The following is a 16,994-nucleotide window of genomic DNA, read 5'->3' as shown; positions in this document are numbered from 1 at the left end:
ATTACAGTGGTACCTTGGTTCTCAAACTTAATCCATTCCGGAAGTCTGTTCCAAAACCGAGGCGTGCTTTCCCATAGAAAGTAATGCAAAACGGATTAATCCTAAAACAGCAATTTAACATGGATTTTACTATCTAACTAGACCATTGATCCATAAAATGAAAGCAATAATCAATGTACTGTGCTATAAAATAAGTAAGACGTTATTGTAGATGATAAAAATTAAAAATATTATTATTTTCTTAGCTGCACTTATTATAGTCATTGTTTGGATGGGGGGGGGGCCTTTTATCCATTTTTGCAGTCACACAATCAATCAGTAGCTGAACTGGGTTCCACACAGTCACAGTAACAAATTAGCCGAAAAAGCTTCGCACCTGACCTGCAGAAATCTATTGCTAGTCAACTGAGATGATCATCATGCTAAATGGAAGCAAAGAGAATTAAAATTGTGGTGGGATCTTGAGAGCATACAAGGAGCCCGGCTAGATTAGACCAAGAATCAGTCCCATCCAGTATCCGGTTCCCTACAGGACTCCTTTGTAGTAGATGGCTGATGATGATGATGATGATGATAAAGATGATGTTAATTAATTTGCTAAGTATTAGTCCAAAAATGATCCCTAGAGGCACTAAGTTGGTCTGCTTTGGTCAGAGCCCACCTGTGTCCAATTCTGGGCACCACAATTTAAGAAGGTTATTAACAAACTGGGCCAGCAGCGCAGAGGAGGGTGACCAAGATGATAGAAGGCCTGGAGACCAGGCCTTATGAAGAACGGTTGAAGGAGCTGGGTATGTTTAGCCTGGAAAAGAGGAGACTGAGAGGAGATAGGATAGCCATCTTTCAGATATCTCAAGGACTGTCACGTGGAAGAGGGAACAAGCTTGTTTTCTCCTGCTCTGGAGGCAAGGACTCAAACCAATAGCTTCAAAATACAGGAAATGAGATTCTGATTAAACATCAGGGAGAACTTTCTGAAAGTAAGAGCTCTTCAACAGTGGAACGGTCTCTCTCGGGAGGTTATGGACTCTCCTTCCTTGGAGGTTTTAAAGCAGAGGTTGGCTGGCCGTCTATCATGGATGCTTCAGCTGAGATTCCTGAATAGCAGGGGGTTGGACTAGAGGACCCCCGGGGGTCCCTTCCAACTCTACAACTCTATGACTCCATGTTTCTAAAGCCAAGATGACCAGGATGATAGAAGGTATGGAAACCAAGCCCTATGAGGAATGGTGGAGGGAGGTGGGAATGTTTAGCCCGGAGAGCAGGGAAGTGAGATGAGGTAGGATAGCTGTCATCAAATACTTCAGCAGCTCCTGAAGGTAGGACCAGGATCAACAGATTCCAATTACAATAAAGGAGATTCTGACTAAATATTAGGAAGAACTTTCTGAGGGTAAGAACTATTCGATAGTGGAACGGTCTCCTTCGGGAGGTGGTGGACACTCCTTCGTTCAAGGTTTTTAGGCAGATGTTGGGTGGCCTTCTGTCATGGATTGTTTAATTGTGATCACTGCATTGCAAGGGATTGGGCAAGATGACTCTTGGGGTCCCTTCTGACCCCTGTGATTCTGTGGAGAAGGCCGACATAGGACGACGGCTATCTAAGAGAACTGGAAAGCAGGTTGTTAGGACGTTCAGTGGTTGCTCATGAGTAAAGCGCCAAGATGAAGAACTTCTAAAACTAAGTTCTTTATTGTGCACAGCTATGTACAGTGGAGCAAAAGTTCAAACGTCCATCTCATCCTTCTGCACAGTCCAGGAATGAACTCTTCCGGTTCTTTGTCCAGCAAAAGAGGCGCGGGATTCTAAACCCCCGCCTCCCTCTCCCACGTCCTTCCTGCATCCGACCCCGGAGCGTGGGAACCTGACCCCTATCCCCACTTTCCCTGCGGTGCTGAGGTTCTCTGACCCCTTCCAAGCCCCTGCACCGCCTTCCTGTCTCCACCTCCCCTTCCCCGCTTGAGGAATGGTCGCTTCCGGCGGAGGAGGGGGAGGACGAGCTGGTAAACAGCGGACGTGGGTCTCTATAGTCCAAACGCTCCCGCGACTCTGCCAGTCGCGGGGAGGGGGTTTTCCTGACACAGGTAATCCATTTTTCACTTTCTTCGTCTGCCTTCACACAGGCTGAAACAGTCCCTGAACTAGAGAGAGAAGCAGAGCTGGAAGCACCAGAAAGAAATGGTATGTTTTTGCAACCTGACTTTCCCTCTTAAACAGCGTTTGAAACTCCCATTGTTCTAGAATCTAGGTGCATTTTGCGACAGGGAATTTCATTAGCGCAAGCAGATTCTGAGCTCTGGGCGCAGTACTGCACCTAAGATTTCAGGTTATAGCTGCAGAGTGGAAGGGGGGGAAGGGAAAGGGAAAGGACCCCTGACAGTTAAGTCCAGTCATAGACGACTCTGGGGTTGTGGCGCTCATCTCGCTTTACAGGCCGAGGGAGCCGGTGTTTGTCCGCAGACAGTTTTTCCAGGTCATGTGGTCAGCAGGACTAAGCCACTTCTGGCGCAACGGAACACTGAGACCAGAGCAGCGCACAGAAATGCCGTTTACCTTCCTGCCAGAGTGGTACCTATTTATCTACTTGCACTTTTTGGCGTGCTTTCGAACTGCTAGGTTGGCAGGAGCTGGGACCAAGCAACGGGAGCTCACCCCATTGTGGGGATTCAAACCGCCAACCTTCTGATCGGCAAGCCCAAGAGGCTCAGTGGTTTAGACCACAGCGCCACCCCGCATCGCATCCCCGAATGGAAGGAAAGGAGGACCTTTTTCTGCCTCCCCACTTCCAGTTACTCTCTGAAGACTAGAGAAGAGTCCCTCTTAAGAATATTAGTGGGGTGGGCGGGCAGGTGGGGAAGAACTAGGCCATGTGAAAACTGAACATTATATTTTAGCTGCAGTCCATTCATTTTCAGCTTTGTATTCTTGTTTATAAAGAGCATTCCTGGACATTCTGCTGTTGCGCCCGTAACATAGGTTGAAGGTGCCATTTAGCATTTGGATGATGGGCTTGAGGGCATCCTGATCAAGTTTGCAGATGGCACCAAATTGGGAGGGGTGGCTAATACCCCAGAGGACAGGATCACACTTCAAAATGACCTTAACAGATTAGAGAACTGGGCCAAAGCAAACAAGATGAATTTTAACAGGGAGAAATGTAAAGTACTACACTTGGGCAAAAAATAAAATAAAAAATGAAAGGCACAAATACAGGATGGGTGACACCTGGCTTGAGAGAAGTACATGTGAAAATGATCTAGGAGTCTTGGTAGACCATAAACTTGACATGAGTCAACAGTGTGATGCAGCAGCTAAAAAAGCCAATGCAATTCTGGGCTGCATCAATAGGAGTATAGCATCTAGATCAAGGGAAGTAATAGTACCACTGTATTCCGCTCTGGTCAGACCTCACCTCGAATACTGTGTCCAGTTCTGGGCACCACAGTTCAAGAAGGATACTGACAAGCTGGAACGTGTCCAGAGGAGGGCAACCAAAATGGTCAAAGGCCTGGAAACGATGCCTTATGAGGAACGGCTTAGGGAGCTGGGTATGTTTAGCCTGGAGAAGAGAAGGTTAAGGGGTGATATGATAGCCATGTTTAAATATATAAAAGGATGTCATATAGAGGAGGGTGAAAGGTTGTTTTCTGCTGCTCCAGAGAAGCGGACATGGGGCAATGGATTCAAACTACAAGAAAGAAGATTCCACCTAAACATTAGGAAGAACTTCCTGACAGTAAGAGCTGTTCGACAGTGGAATTTGCTGCCAAGGAGTGTGGTGGAGTCTCCTTCTTTGGAGGTCTTTAAGCGGAGGCTTGACAGCCATCTGTCAGGAATGCTTTGATGGTGTTTCCTGCTTGGCAGGGGGTTGGACTGGATGGCCCTTGTGGTCTCTTCCAACTCTAGGATTCTATGATTCTATGAGCTCGTAGCTTCCATATCTCAGTTTCTAACGCTGCCCTTAACTTGTTCTTTTCCAAGTCCTGTAAATATTGCATTGTCTCTGCGGAGATCTATACTGCCATCGGTGTGGGAAGTCTGTTCTTGGTTTGACATGGTGTACACCACTTCTTATTACAAGCTGGCAGTTTTATAAATACCTTCATAAAGAAAGTAAAATAAAATACGCTTTGTCATGGCAATGCTGGCAGGACAATTGTTGACATGGGAATGACAATGAAAGAAAAACCCTCCCACAGAAGACAATGGAGGATAGTTAGAGAGGAGTGTTTGTGTGGAAACTAAAGGTAAAATTTATGTTTGTTGCTCCGCCTACTTTTAATTTGGCCCCACCCACTACTGCCATGCGGCTCTCAGGCCAAAAAGGTTTTCATATTCCTGAGTCGATGTCATTCATTGATTAAACATTATAGAGCTATAATAAATCTTCAAAACAAATAATATTCTTTTTTGTCACAGAATGTCTTTGCGTTTGTGGGACACCGTTAACTTCTTATTTCGAAAGGTAGGTACGCCCTCAGTAACTCTAGACTAAAGGGATGTTATTTGGGTGGTGTTCTAGGGGGAGGGGCCAGGTGGGGAGTCTTCTGGGAGAAGACTGGTAAGGGCCCTGGGGAGTAAAAGGCAGCCCCTTACGTCCCAGCTGGCGCGAAAGCTAACAAGGGATGAGTGCAAACAAACGCTAACAAGGGATAAATGCAAACAAGAAACGCTAACAAGGGATGAATGCTAACAAGAAATGCTAACAAGGGATGAATGCAAACCAGACAAGCTAACAAGGGATGAATGCAAACAAACAACCGCTAACAAGGGATAAATGCCCTCAGTAACTCTAGATTAAAGGGATGTTATTTGGGCTGTGTTCTGGGGGGTGGGGCGGTGGGGAGTCTCCTGGGAGAAGATTGGTAAGGGCCCTGGGGAGTAAAAGGCAGCCCCTTGCGTCCCAGCTGGCGCGAAAGCTAACAAGGGATGAGTGCAAACAAATGCTAACAAGGGATAAATGCAAACAAGAAATGCTAACAAGGGATGACTGCTAACAAGAAACGCAAACAAGGGATGAATGCAAACCAGACTAGCTAACACGGGATGAATGCAAACAACCGCTAACAAGGGATAAATGCCCTCAGTAACTCTAGACTAAAGGGATGTTATTTGGGCTGTGTTCTGGGGGGGGCGGTGGGGAGTCTCCTGGGAGAAGACTGGTAAGGGCCCTGGGGAGTAAAAGGCAGCCCCTTGCGTCCCAGCTGGCGCGAAAGCTAACAAGGGATGAGTGCAAACAAACGCTAACAAGGGATGAATGCAAACAAGAAACACTAACAAGGGATGAATGCAAACAAGAAACGCTAACAAGGGATGAATGTGAACAATAATCAGGCTTGTATCAGGCAGCAGCTTTCCAGGCTTTCAGGTCTTTCCAGGCTATACTTTGAGATGCTGGAGATTGAACCTGGGACTTTCTGCATGCAAAGCAGATGCTGTGTCATCCCTTTCCCTCTTTCCCCTCTGCTGTTTTCCTCCAGAGTGGACACAATGACATAGAAGTTAGACCTGCCCACTAAGTTCAGTGGGTCTACTCTGTATCTGCCTGGCATTGAATTCCATCCTAAGGTGGTTCCTAAACACAACACAACTCGGTCCCTACTCCCCTCAACACAAAAAAAACATCATTTTATCTTGTTTTAGGTTAACTTGGTGCTTTCTTTTCCATGCGGCCTTTTCCTTTCTTGTCCTCGTCTGATTGCCCAGCCCGATCTTAGAAAATGAATAGGCATGTCATTTTAAAAAAATGTGAACTTTCGGAAATGGTAGGAATTTGGGTGTTGTCCAACGTTAGTCATACTCAGAATAGCCCTCGGGGAAATTAATGGACATGCAATACCCAGGTCCACAAATTTCAATGGATCTATTATTTTAAAGCATTTGTAAACCACCACACACACACACAAACGATTAAAATTCAGTTGGACATGACCCTTAATAATGCATCAAATGTATAAAACAACTCTGTTTTGTCTTATTTCTTGCAGTTGTGAGCAGCCTTGTGAAATGCACCACTGCTCTCTTGTTCCATGTGAAGATATGGGAAATTGGCACCAAGAGGAGTGTTTATGTCCAGAATATAATGGATTTGCTCCATTGAAGTATGAGGCCATTTTAAGCCATGCTTCCTGCTCCTCTTCGTCCTCCTCCTCCTCGTCCTCCTCCTCCTCCTCCTGCCTACCTCATTTAAAATGCCTGGACTTGCAGTCGAGTTGCGAAAACTTCCAGGACGCTAGAGATACTTCGTGTACCGTATCAGATTCCTCGGATGTGACGGAGAGCAAAAGCTCCAATTCCTGCTCCAATTTGGACGAGCCCTGCTTGATAGTGCCGAAGCGCGAGCCTTTGGAGGTCCCATCGCTGCCTGAAAGAAATACAGAAGTCATGATAATCCCTTGCTTCCCGCCGATGGCTTCATTTACACAGATAAATATTCTCCAGAGCGCGACTTATAAAAAAGAAGACCAGGTCATCTTGGTGGAAAAATGCCTCGCAATTCGTATGGGCCCTGCGCCATCACATAAGGCCAAACCACCCTCTCCTCCCAAACTGATGGACAAAGACAGTGTTGAAAGTTGCGCGGATCAAGAGGAGAGGGAGGAGAAACCCCCAGAAGACAGTGTTGAAAGTTGCACGGATCAAGAGGAGAGGGAGGAGAAACCTCCAGAATTGTCCTGCTCGGACCAAATGCCACTTCCGTGTATAGATATGGTTATGACGTGCGCACAGGAACATTCTAGCACCTCGGAGGAAAGCTTGCCAGAGCCGTCTTCTCCCACCGGTCAGCAGCCTGCAACAAAGGCAATCTCCGGCACCAGCACCCCTCTGCGAGACTCTGAGCTGGCACCTTTAGTCCTGGAAGAGATGGACAGGGAAACCAGAGGCTCCCTTGAATTTCACGTCAAAAAGAAAATGGTTCAGAGGCGGTGTGGCGTCCCAACCCTCGTCTCCAAGTCTGTATCGTGGTTTCGACCCTGCGCAGACGAATTTCCCAGGGAACTTGAAAGCAGCCCCCAGAGGCCAAAGAGAAAGACAACAACACCCAAGCCAATTTGTGCCCAAAGCCCCCTGCCTCTTGAGTCTCCACACAGAAACGCCACGGTGCTCTATGCGAAACCTTTACCAGAATCTCCAGGAACCAAGAAGTATTACCTTCTCCGTTTGGAGGACCAGCCGAAAGAGAGCGGGAAGCCTTGTTTCCTCACGAAGAGGCCAGGCCATAAAACCAGGACTTCCCCTGGGAAGTATGTACTCCTCTCGATGGAGCCAGAAGACGTGAAGAAGCTCACTTTCCACATGACGGTGAAGATGTTAGAAATCCACACGGGCGCCTTTCCAGAAATGGTGGAAAAATCCTTCCAACTCTACAAGGTCCTTTCTGCAAATCCTCTGCCCAAGCCGATCCGTTTTGGCAACAAAACCCCGAGGCCCAAACACCTCTGCCTGCCCTTCGCCACTGGAGAGGCTCCTTGCATCATTGACCTGAACGTTGGACACAAATACTTGGCCTACAAGTCGAAACTTCCAACGCCCTATTCAAAGTCGGTGGCAGAGCTGACCTACAGTTCTTCACAGCTGAGCGGGCCTGAAAGAAGTATCATGAAAAGGGCACCCCCTGAGCCTTGCACACCCATTTTGAGGACGCATCCCAAGGAGGAAACACCTCTTGGCATGGATCAAATGCTGACAGTCCCAGAGCCCCCAAAGCCACACAAAATGGGGATGCAGGCAGAGAGAGCATCCTCCAGCAAGGTTCTCCGGTTTTCCTTGAGTACCGACGAAGTGTCAGCTGAAAGAGAAGGAGCGGAAAAGGCAGTGGAGGCTGACGGCAGACAAGGGATCAAAGGCCGTGAATTAAGGCACTTCCAGGAGGAGCTAGCGGGAAGATCATCCTGCGTGATTCTCCCGATTTTCATTGATGAGAGAGGAACAGTGGTCAGTGGAAGAACTGCAACGGCGAAATTAAGGGACCACCAAACGGAGATGGAGGGAGGGCCAAGCCACAAGGTTCTCGCAATTGCTTTTGATGAGAAAAAGGTAGAAGTCAGTGGAAGAACTGGAATGGTGGAATGGAAGGACCAACAAAAGGAGGTAGAGAGAGGACCATGCCACGAGGTTCTCCCAATTTTATTTGATGAGAAAGGAATAGATGTTGGAGGAAGAACCAGAACTGCAGAATCAATGGACCGCAAAAAGGAGCTGGAGAGAGCGTCACATCACAAGGTTCTCGCAGTTTCCTTTGATGAGAAAAAGGTAGAAGTCACTGGAAGAACTGGAATGGTGGAATCAAGGGACCACGAAAAGGAGGTAGGGAGAGGACCATGCCATGAGGTTCCCCCAATTTTATTTGATGAGAAAGGAACAGATGTTGGAGGAAGAACCAGAACTGCAGAATCAATGGACCGCAAAAAGGAGCTGGAGAGAGCATCACATCACAAGGTTCTCGCAGTTTCCTTTGATGAGAAAAAGGTAGAAGTCGCTGGAAGAACTGGAATGGTGGAATCAAGGGGCCACGAAAAGGAGGTAGGGAGAGGACCATGCCATGAGGTTCCCCCAATTTTATTTGATGAGAAAGGAATAGATGTTGGAGGAAGAACCAGAACTGCAGAATCAATGGACCGCAAAAAGGAGCTGGAGAGAGCGTCACATCACAAGGTTCTCGCAGTTTCCTTTGATGAGAAAGGAACAGAGATCACTGGAAGAACTGGAATGGTGGAATCAAGGGACCACCAAAAGGAGGTAGGGAGAGGACAATGCGATGAGGTTCCCCCAATTTTCATTGCTGATAAAGGAACAGAAGTCAGAAGAAGAACCAGAACTGCAGAAACAAAGGAACATCAAAAGGAGCTGGAAGGAGGGCCAGGCCACAAGGTTCCTCCAATCTCTTTTGATGAGAAAGGAGCAGTGATCACTAGAAGAACTGTAACTATGGAATCAAGTGACCAACTAAAGGAGGCAGAGGAAGGACCATGCCACAAGGTTTGTGCAATTTCCATTGATGAAAAAGTAACAGAGATGAGTGGAAGCACTGTTAAGGTAGAATCAAGGGACCACCAAAAGGAGCTGGAAGGAGGGCCAGGCCACAAGGTTCCTCCAATCTCCTTTGATGAGAAAGGAATAGTGATCACTGGAAGTACTGGAATTGTGGAATTAAGGGAACACCAAAAGGAGGTGGCGGTGGAAGGAAGTCCACACTACAAGGCTCTCCCAATTTTCATTGATGAAAAAGGAACAGTGGTCGCTGGAAGAACTAGAATTATGGAATCAAGGGACCAACCAAAGGAGGAAAAGGGAGGACCATGTCACAAGGTTCTTGCAATTTCCATTGATGAAAAAGTAACAGAGATGAGTGGAAGCACTATTAAGGTAGAATCAAGGGACCACCAAAAGGAGGTGGAGGGAGGGCCACACTACAAGGCTCTCTCGGTTTTGCTTGATGAAAAAGAAACAGCGATCACAGGAAGAACTGGAATTGTGGAATTAAGGGAACACCAAAAGGAGGTGGAGGGAGGTCCACACTACAAGGTTCTCCCAATTTTCCTTGATGAAAAAGGAACAGTGATCACTGGAAGAACTGGAATTGTGGAAACAAGGGACCAACCAAAGCAGGTAGAGGGAGGACCATGTCACAAGGTTCTTCCAATCTTATTTGATGAGAAAGGAACAGAGGTCGAAGGAAGAACCAGAACTGTAGAAACAAAGGAACTTCAAAAGGAGCTGGAAGGAGGGCCAGGCCACAAGGTTATTCCAATCACATTTGATGAGAAAGCAAAAGTGATTGCTGGAAGAACTGGAATTATGGAATCAAGGGACCAACCAAAGGAGGTGGAGAGAGGACCATGCCACAAGGTTCCTGCAATTTCCATTGATGAAAAAATAACAGAGGTGAGTGGAAGCACTGTTATGTTGGAATCAAGGGACCACCAAAAGGAGGGGGAGGGAGGACCATGCCACAAGATTCTTGCAATTTCCATTGATGAAAAAATAACAGAGATGAGTGGAAGCACTGTTATGTTGGAATCAAGGGACCACCAAAAGGAGGTGGAGGGAGGTCCACACTACAAGGTTCTTCCAATTTTCCTTGATGAAAAAGGAACAGTGATCACTGGAAGAACTGGAATTGTGGAAACAAGGGACCAACCAAAGGAGGTAGAAGGAGGACTATGTCACAAGGTTCTTCCAATCTTATTTGATGAGAAAGGAACAGAGGTCGAAGGAAGAACCAGAACTGTAGAAACAAAGGAACTTCAAAAGGAGCTGGAAGGAGGACCATGCCACAAGGTTCTTGCAATTTCCATTGATGAAAAAATAACAGACATGAGTGGAAGCAATGTTATGTTGGAATCAAGGGACCACCAAAAGGAGGTGGAGGGAGGTCCACACTACAAGGTTCTCCCAATTTTCCTTGATGAAAAAGGAACAGTGATCACTGGAAGAACTGGAATTGTGGAAACAAGGGACCAACCAAAGGAGGTAGAGGGAGGACCATGTCACAAGGTTCTTGCAATTTCCATTGATGAAAAAATAACAGAGATGAGTGGAAGCACTGTTATGGTGGAATCAAGGGACCACCAAAAGGAGGTGGAGGGAGGACCAGGCCACAAGGTTCTTGCAATTTCCATTGATGAAAAAATAACAGAGATGAGTGGAAGCATTGTTATGGTGGAATCAAGGGACCACCAAGAGGAGGTGGAGGGAGGACCAGGCCACAAGGTTCTTCCAATCTACCTTGATGAGAAAGGAATAGTGATCACAGGGAGAACTGGAATTGTGGAATTAAAGGAACACCAAAAGGAAGTGTCGGTGGAGGGAAGTCCACACTACAAGGCTCTCCCAATTTTCCTTGATGAAAAAGTAACAGAGATAAATGGAAGCACTGCTATGGTGGAATCAAGGGACGAACCAAAGGAGGTGGAGGGAGGGCCAGGCCACAAGGTTCTTGCAACTTCCATTGTTGAAAAAGTAATAGAGATGAGTGGAAGAACTGTTATGGTGGAATCAAAGGACCACCAAAAGAAGGTGGATGGAGGGCCAGGCCACAAGGTTCTTCCAATCCCCTTTGATGAGAAAGGAATAGTAATCACTGGAAGAACTGTAACTGTGGAATCAAGGGACCTCCAGAAGGAGGTGGTGGGAGGGATACACCACAATATTTCCCTTGATGTGAAAGAAAAAGATATTGGTGAAAGAATTGCAACTGCAGAATCAAAGGACCAAAAAATGCAGGTGGAAGGAACGCCAGTCCACAAGGTTGCCTTTGTTGAGAAAGGATTAATGGTCATTGGAACGACTGGAACTGTGGAATCAAAGGAGCAGCCAAAGGAGCAGGACGGAGCTGCAGGCCAGAAGGTTCTCCCAGTTCCCCTTGATAAGAAAGGAACAGAGGTCGGTGGAAGTCCTGCAGCAGCAGAAACAAAGGAGCAGCCAAAGGAGCAGGATGGAGCTACAGGCCAGAAGGTTCTCCCAGTTCCCGTTGATAAGAAAGGAACAGAGGTCGGTGGAAGTCCTGCAGCAGCAGAAACAAAGGAGCAGCCAAAGGAGCAGGACGGAGCTGCAGCCCAGAAGGTTCTCCCAGATCCCATTGATAAGAAAGGAACAGAAGTCGGTGGAAGTCCTGGGACAGCAGAAACAAAGGAGCAGCCAAAGGAGCAGGACGGAGCTGCAGCCCAGAAGGTTCTCCCAGATCCCATTGATAAGAAAGGAACAGAGGTCGGTGGAAGTCCTGGGACAGCAGAAACAAAGGAGCAGCCAAAGGAGCAGGACGGAGCTGCAGGCCAGAAGGTTCTCCCAGATCCCATTGATAAGAAAGGAACAGAAGTCGGTGGAAGTCCTGGGACAGCAGAAACAAAGGAGCAGCCAAAGGAGCAGGACGGAGCTGCAGGCCAGAAGGTTCTCCCAGTTCCCGTTGATAAGAAAGGAACAGAGGTCGGTGGAAGTCCTGCAGCAGCAGAAACAAAGGAGCAGCCAAAGGAGCAGGACGGAGCTGCAGGCCAGAAGGTTCTCCCAATTCCCGTTGATAAGAAAGGAACAGAGGTCGGTGGAAGTCCTGGGACAGCAGAAACAAAGGAGCAGCCAAAGGAGCAGGATGGAGCTACAGGCCAGAAGGTTCTCCCAGTTCCCGTTGATAAGAAAGGAACAGAGGTCGGTGGAAGTCCTGGGACAGCAGAAACAAAGGAGCAGCCAAAGGAGCAGGACGGAGCTGCAGGCCAGAAGGTTCTCCCAATTTCCGTTGATAAGAAAGGAACAGAGGTCGGTGGAAGTCCTGGGACAGCAGAAACAAAGGAGCAGCCAAAGGAGCAGGACGGAGCTGCAGGCCAGAAGGTTCTCCCAATTTCCGTTGATAAGAAAGGAACAGAGGTCGGTGGAAGTCCTGGGACAGCAGAAACAAAGGAGCAGCCAAAGGAGCAGGACGGAGCTGCAGGCCAGAAGGTTCTCCCAATTTCCGTTGATAAGAAAGGAACAGAGGTCGGTGGAAGTCCTGCAGCAGCAGAAACAAAGGAGCAGCCAAAGGAGCAGGACGGAGCTGCAGGCCAGCAGGTTCTCCCAGTTCCCGTTGATAAGAAAGGAACAGAGGTCGGTGGAAGTCCTGGGACAGCAGAAACAAAGGAGCAGCCAAAGGAGCAGGACGGAGCTGCAGGCCAGAAGGTTCTCCCAGATCCCATTGATAAGAAAGGAACAGAGGTTGGTGGAAGTCCTGGGACAGCAGAAACAAAGGAGCAGCCAAAGGAGGAGGACGTAGCTGCAGGCCAGAAGGTTCTCCCAGATCCCGTTGATAAGAAAGGAACAGAGGTCGGTGGAAGTCCTGCAGCAGCAGAAACAAAGGAGCAGCCAAAGGAGCAGGACGGAGCTGCAGGCCAGAAGGTTCTCCCAGATCCCGTTGATAAGAAAGGAACAGAGGTCGGTGGAAGTCCTGGGACAGCAGAAACAAAGGAGCAGCCAAAGGAGGAGGACGGAGCTGCAGGCCAGAAGGTTCTCCCAGATCCCGTTGATAAGAAAGGAACAGAGGTCGGTGGAAGTCCTGCAGCAGCAGAAACAAAGGAGCAGCCAAAGGAGCAGGACGGAGCTGCAGGCCAGAAGGTTCGCAAGGTTACCTTTGATGAGAAAGGAGCAATGGTTAGTGGAACTACTGGAACTGTGGAATCAAAGGAGCAGCCAAAGGAGCAGGACACAGGTTCAGCCCAGAAGGTTCTCCCAGTTCCCCTTGATAAGAAAGACACAGAGGTCGGTGGAAGTCCTGGGACTGCAGAAACAAAGGAGCAGCCAAAGGAGCAGGATGGAGAGCCAGCCCAGAAGGTTCTCCCGGTTTCCCTGGATAAGGAAGGAACAGAGGTTGGTGGAAGTTCTGGGACTGCAGAAACAAAGGAGCAGCCAAAGGAGCAGGAGGGAGAGCCAGCCCAGAAGGTTCTCCCGGTTTCCCTGGATAAGGAAGGAACAGAGGTTGGTGGAAGTCCTGGAACTACAAAGCAGCAGCGCCGCAGGGTTCTCTTGCCTTTCTTTGAGGAGAAGGCGAAAGAGGCTGGCCGAACTGAGAAAGCAAGGAGTGGGCAAAAGGAACCAGCGACTGAGTCTGGCTCTCTGCTTCCTTCTCCTTCTGCTGGTGGAAAGGAGGTAGAAAGCAGGTCGGAGATGGAGAAGGTCAGGATCCGGAAAAAGGAACCCTCAATTATAAGGGCAAGCCTCTTCCTTGAGCTGGACTTGGTGAAAGAGAAACTGAATCTGCACTTGAAGAAGAAAATGGAAGCCCAGCTGCTTCCGCGCCAGGGAGCGGAGCTGCAGGTCCACGTTGGCTTTGACAAAGAGGCAAGAGGAAGGAAAACAAAGAAATCGGCACACCCGAGCCATTCCGCTGACCCGAAGCCGAGCCGGCCCTTCTGTTATGCCTGCATGTCCCTGGATAAAAGTGGGGCGGCCGTCAAACCTGTCTGCTGGGTCCTTCCAAAGCGGATTTTGAAAATGAACGGGAACCGGGTCCCCCAGGTGGTACGATTGGAGAGCAAATCCAAAACTTCTCCAACTAGCTCTGCTCCTTCCGGCTTAGAAAAGGAAGCAAAAGGAGTGAGAAAAAAACGTGCTGTGACAATCCAGCCATCTTAGAGAGAGAGAGAAAAGGGGATTTCTTCAGAAGCAGAAGGAATATTGGGGTGGGAAGGAAGAAACTATTAAAGCTATTTGCCTGAAAGCGAAGCCCAGCTGCTGGCCATCTTGTGCTGGTTTGTTGTTTTTTTGACAGTTTGCACATGTTAATGTCGTGGGTGAAATTCTCACCTCCCTAGGGATTGTTGAAGGAAAAAATTTGGTTCAGTTTGCCCACACTTTCTGAAACACCGTGCAAACCAAAACACAGCTTATAGCCTTTGAAATTTGCATTTCGTTTTAATTCTGCAGTGCAGCTCTCCTGCCGAGTAACGTGCGCAAAAAAAGGATATACTGGGGGTAAAGTGTGCAAATAGATGCATGTACAAGTGAAAATGACGTCTAGAGATTCATTTTATTGGGAGAAACATGAGCATTAGGGAAATGCGCTGCAAAAATGTGTTACATTGGGCAAAGTTTCATACAAAAAATGTATACGGGCATTGGCCGTTTTGCATGCAAGTCCACCCTGCGCTGTTAAGCCCTCTTTTGTACAACCCCACCCCCCCTTTCTGGCCCCATCTGGGTTGCGGCAATGCACGCATGCATGGTTGCGCATTCTTTGAACACATGCAAAATGGTTGTTGCCGGCATTAGACATTTGCACTAAAATGCTGGTGGAGTTTCATGAGGACTTAAAAAAAACTGGTGTGGAAATGTGTGGAGAATTTAAAGATGGGGGGAATAAGAAACTGAGAGAAACTGAAATTAGCATATTTGCCCACCCCTACTCAGCGCAACCCTGTTGGCAGAGTAGCTAAACTCAGGGCCAGATTTAGGTTTGATGAGGCCTTAAGTTACTGAAGGTAAAGGGGCCCTTTATATGTCCAGCTGTCCTTTGTCAACAACAAATTGTGGCTGTTTTTTGTTGTTGAATATATACTATATGGTAATTTATGGACCTAATTGGTATCTAAAGCCATTTGCACATAACAAAATATGTATTTTATCAAAGTAATTGTTGCACTGAAATACAATTAAGAAGAAGTATATTAATAGTGGAATTTTGGGGGGGACACACACACACCTAAGCTATAGCTTGTTTAGCTTATACATAAATCAATGATTAGAAAAAGAGGAGTTTTGATTTGATATCCCACTTTATCACTACCCTAAGGAGTCTCAAAGCAGCTAACAATCTCTAATTTAATCTAATTTAATTAGCTTATAGTATTACATATAAAACAAGCTTGATAGGTTCATGGAAAAATGGGTGGTGTTTTTGGTTTTTTTGCAATGTTTTGGAATAATAATAATAATAATAATTATTATTATTATTATTTCAATGACAGCCTTGGGTTACTTTCAATACTGGGTTTGTCCATCGATCTGCTTTAGTGGATCAAAAATTAATTGAAAAGAAAAGAGCAGCTCGCAATCCGGGATTTGGGGTGGGCATGTGCCCGCCTCTCCGCAGGTGTCCTGTCTCTCCCCGGGGATCCTCTGAATTTGCTCGGTGCGGAGTTGCAAGAAAAGGATCGGACCGTCTTTTTGCAACAGACCCTAGAGAACACCCAGGCGCATGCGCACTGGGGTGTGTGGAGTTCCAAGGCGGCCGGCCGATCGCGCGTGCGCTTCCCAGGGCTGCCGCTTGGCGGCGGACAAAAAAATAATAATCAGGACAGCGCGGCGAGCGTCGGGGGCGCGCGCCGCCTTCGCCGCCGCCGCCTCGGGAGCGGCGCCAGCCTAGATGGGAGTGAGGCGAGGCTTTCAACGCAGGCGCGGTGGCCAAGTGGTAAGGCGTCGGTCTCGTAAACCGAAGATCACGGGTTCGAACCCCGTCCGTGCCTCGATAAAACCCGCGCGGGCCGAATGCCTCTTCCCCTTGCCCTGGTGGGCGCGCCAGAGAGAATGAGAGGGAGGGGCTCATTTTTAGGGCAATTTAAGACCCGAAAGTGAAAGTTTAAAGAAAGGGGGAAAGGAAAGGGAAGGGAAGGGAAGGAAATGGAAGGGGGGGGGACGAGGAAGCCACGCCGAAGGGGAATCTAGCGAGCTAAGCTCGACTCCGTTTGTTTCCCACGTGAAAGCAAACACGGGGAGAGCATTCACTCACCAGGGTCCTGCCCCTTAATCGTACCAGTCGCTGGAAAGGAGGGCAGGCTGGCTTTTTATTTAAGGGGTTTTTCCCACGTTAAAGGGAGGTCGATCTGTCTTGTATTGCCTTGCACTCCTGGGGTTGCCGACGACTTTTCCTAGCTCCTGCGCCTTTTGAGAGCAACCTGCCACGCACACGCATACACACGGTATTTTAAAAAGCTCCTGACTTGCTCTTGGGAGTAAGTAGGAGTCAAAAATCTAACAGTGAACTTTGCTTTTATTTGTTTATTCCGGCATATTATAATAATTGCACGCTCAACACCTCCACTTAAGTGCTTTTACTGGGCTGGGAATCGCGATACTTCTTAAATGCCTTGCATTATAGAAATATAAGGTTCTAGTCCTCATCACGGCGCAATTCACAACAGTGGTCAGCAGCGTCCAGGAAAAAAAAACCACCCGGAGCCACTAGAGGGCGTTCTTGCAGCACCAGACTTAACTGTGGTTGCAGGTTGTCGGAAAGAAAACCGAATTTGCAGAGCAAAAAAAGAGTGAGACGTTGTGGGGGAAAGCGGCAACTGGCAGCTGCCTTGATTACAATTACGGAACAGCAAGGCGCAAATGTAAATAAGCCAACCAGTTTCAGACTGGTTGCAAGCCTATGGTGCAAAATTCCAGTTCCTTAGTGCATAAGATGCTATAATGATTTGCATTGTTCTCTGACAGTGAAGGTTGATTCCTCTTCTTCTGGTCAGCCTCCTGCACAGCAGGCAGAAGTTCAACAGGTGACTCTTCATGTCTGGCTCAAAGGCCACAATAACCGC

The 16,994-nt window shown here is 47.8% G+C and overlaps 1 non-coding gene across 1 annotated transcript; it reads left to right on the top strand.

The window, feature by feature from the left end:
* Positions 1–15,851: 15,851 nt before the first annotated feature.
* TRNAT-CGU lies at positions 15,852–15,923 on the top strand. The gene has a single exon. It is a non-coding gene; the product is annotated as a tRNA-Thr (tRNA).
* The last annotated feature ends 1,071 nt before the right edge of the window (positions 15,924–16,994 follow it).

Source organism: Lacerta agilis, chromosome 13, assembly GCF_009819535.1.
Source record: "Lacerta agilis isolate rLacAgi1 chromosome 13, rLacAgi1.pri, whole genome shotgun sequence".
NCBI classification, from domain to species: domain Eukaryota; kingdom Metazoa; phylum Chordata; class Lepidosauria; order Squamata; family Lacertidae; genus Lacerta; species Lacerta agilis.
The sequence above is the reverse complement of the archived record's forward strand: the minus strand, read 5'-3'. Positions and strand labels throughout refer to the sequence as shown.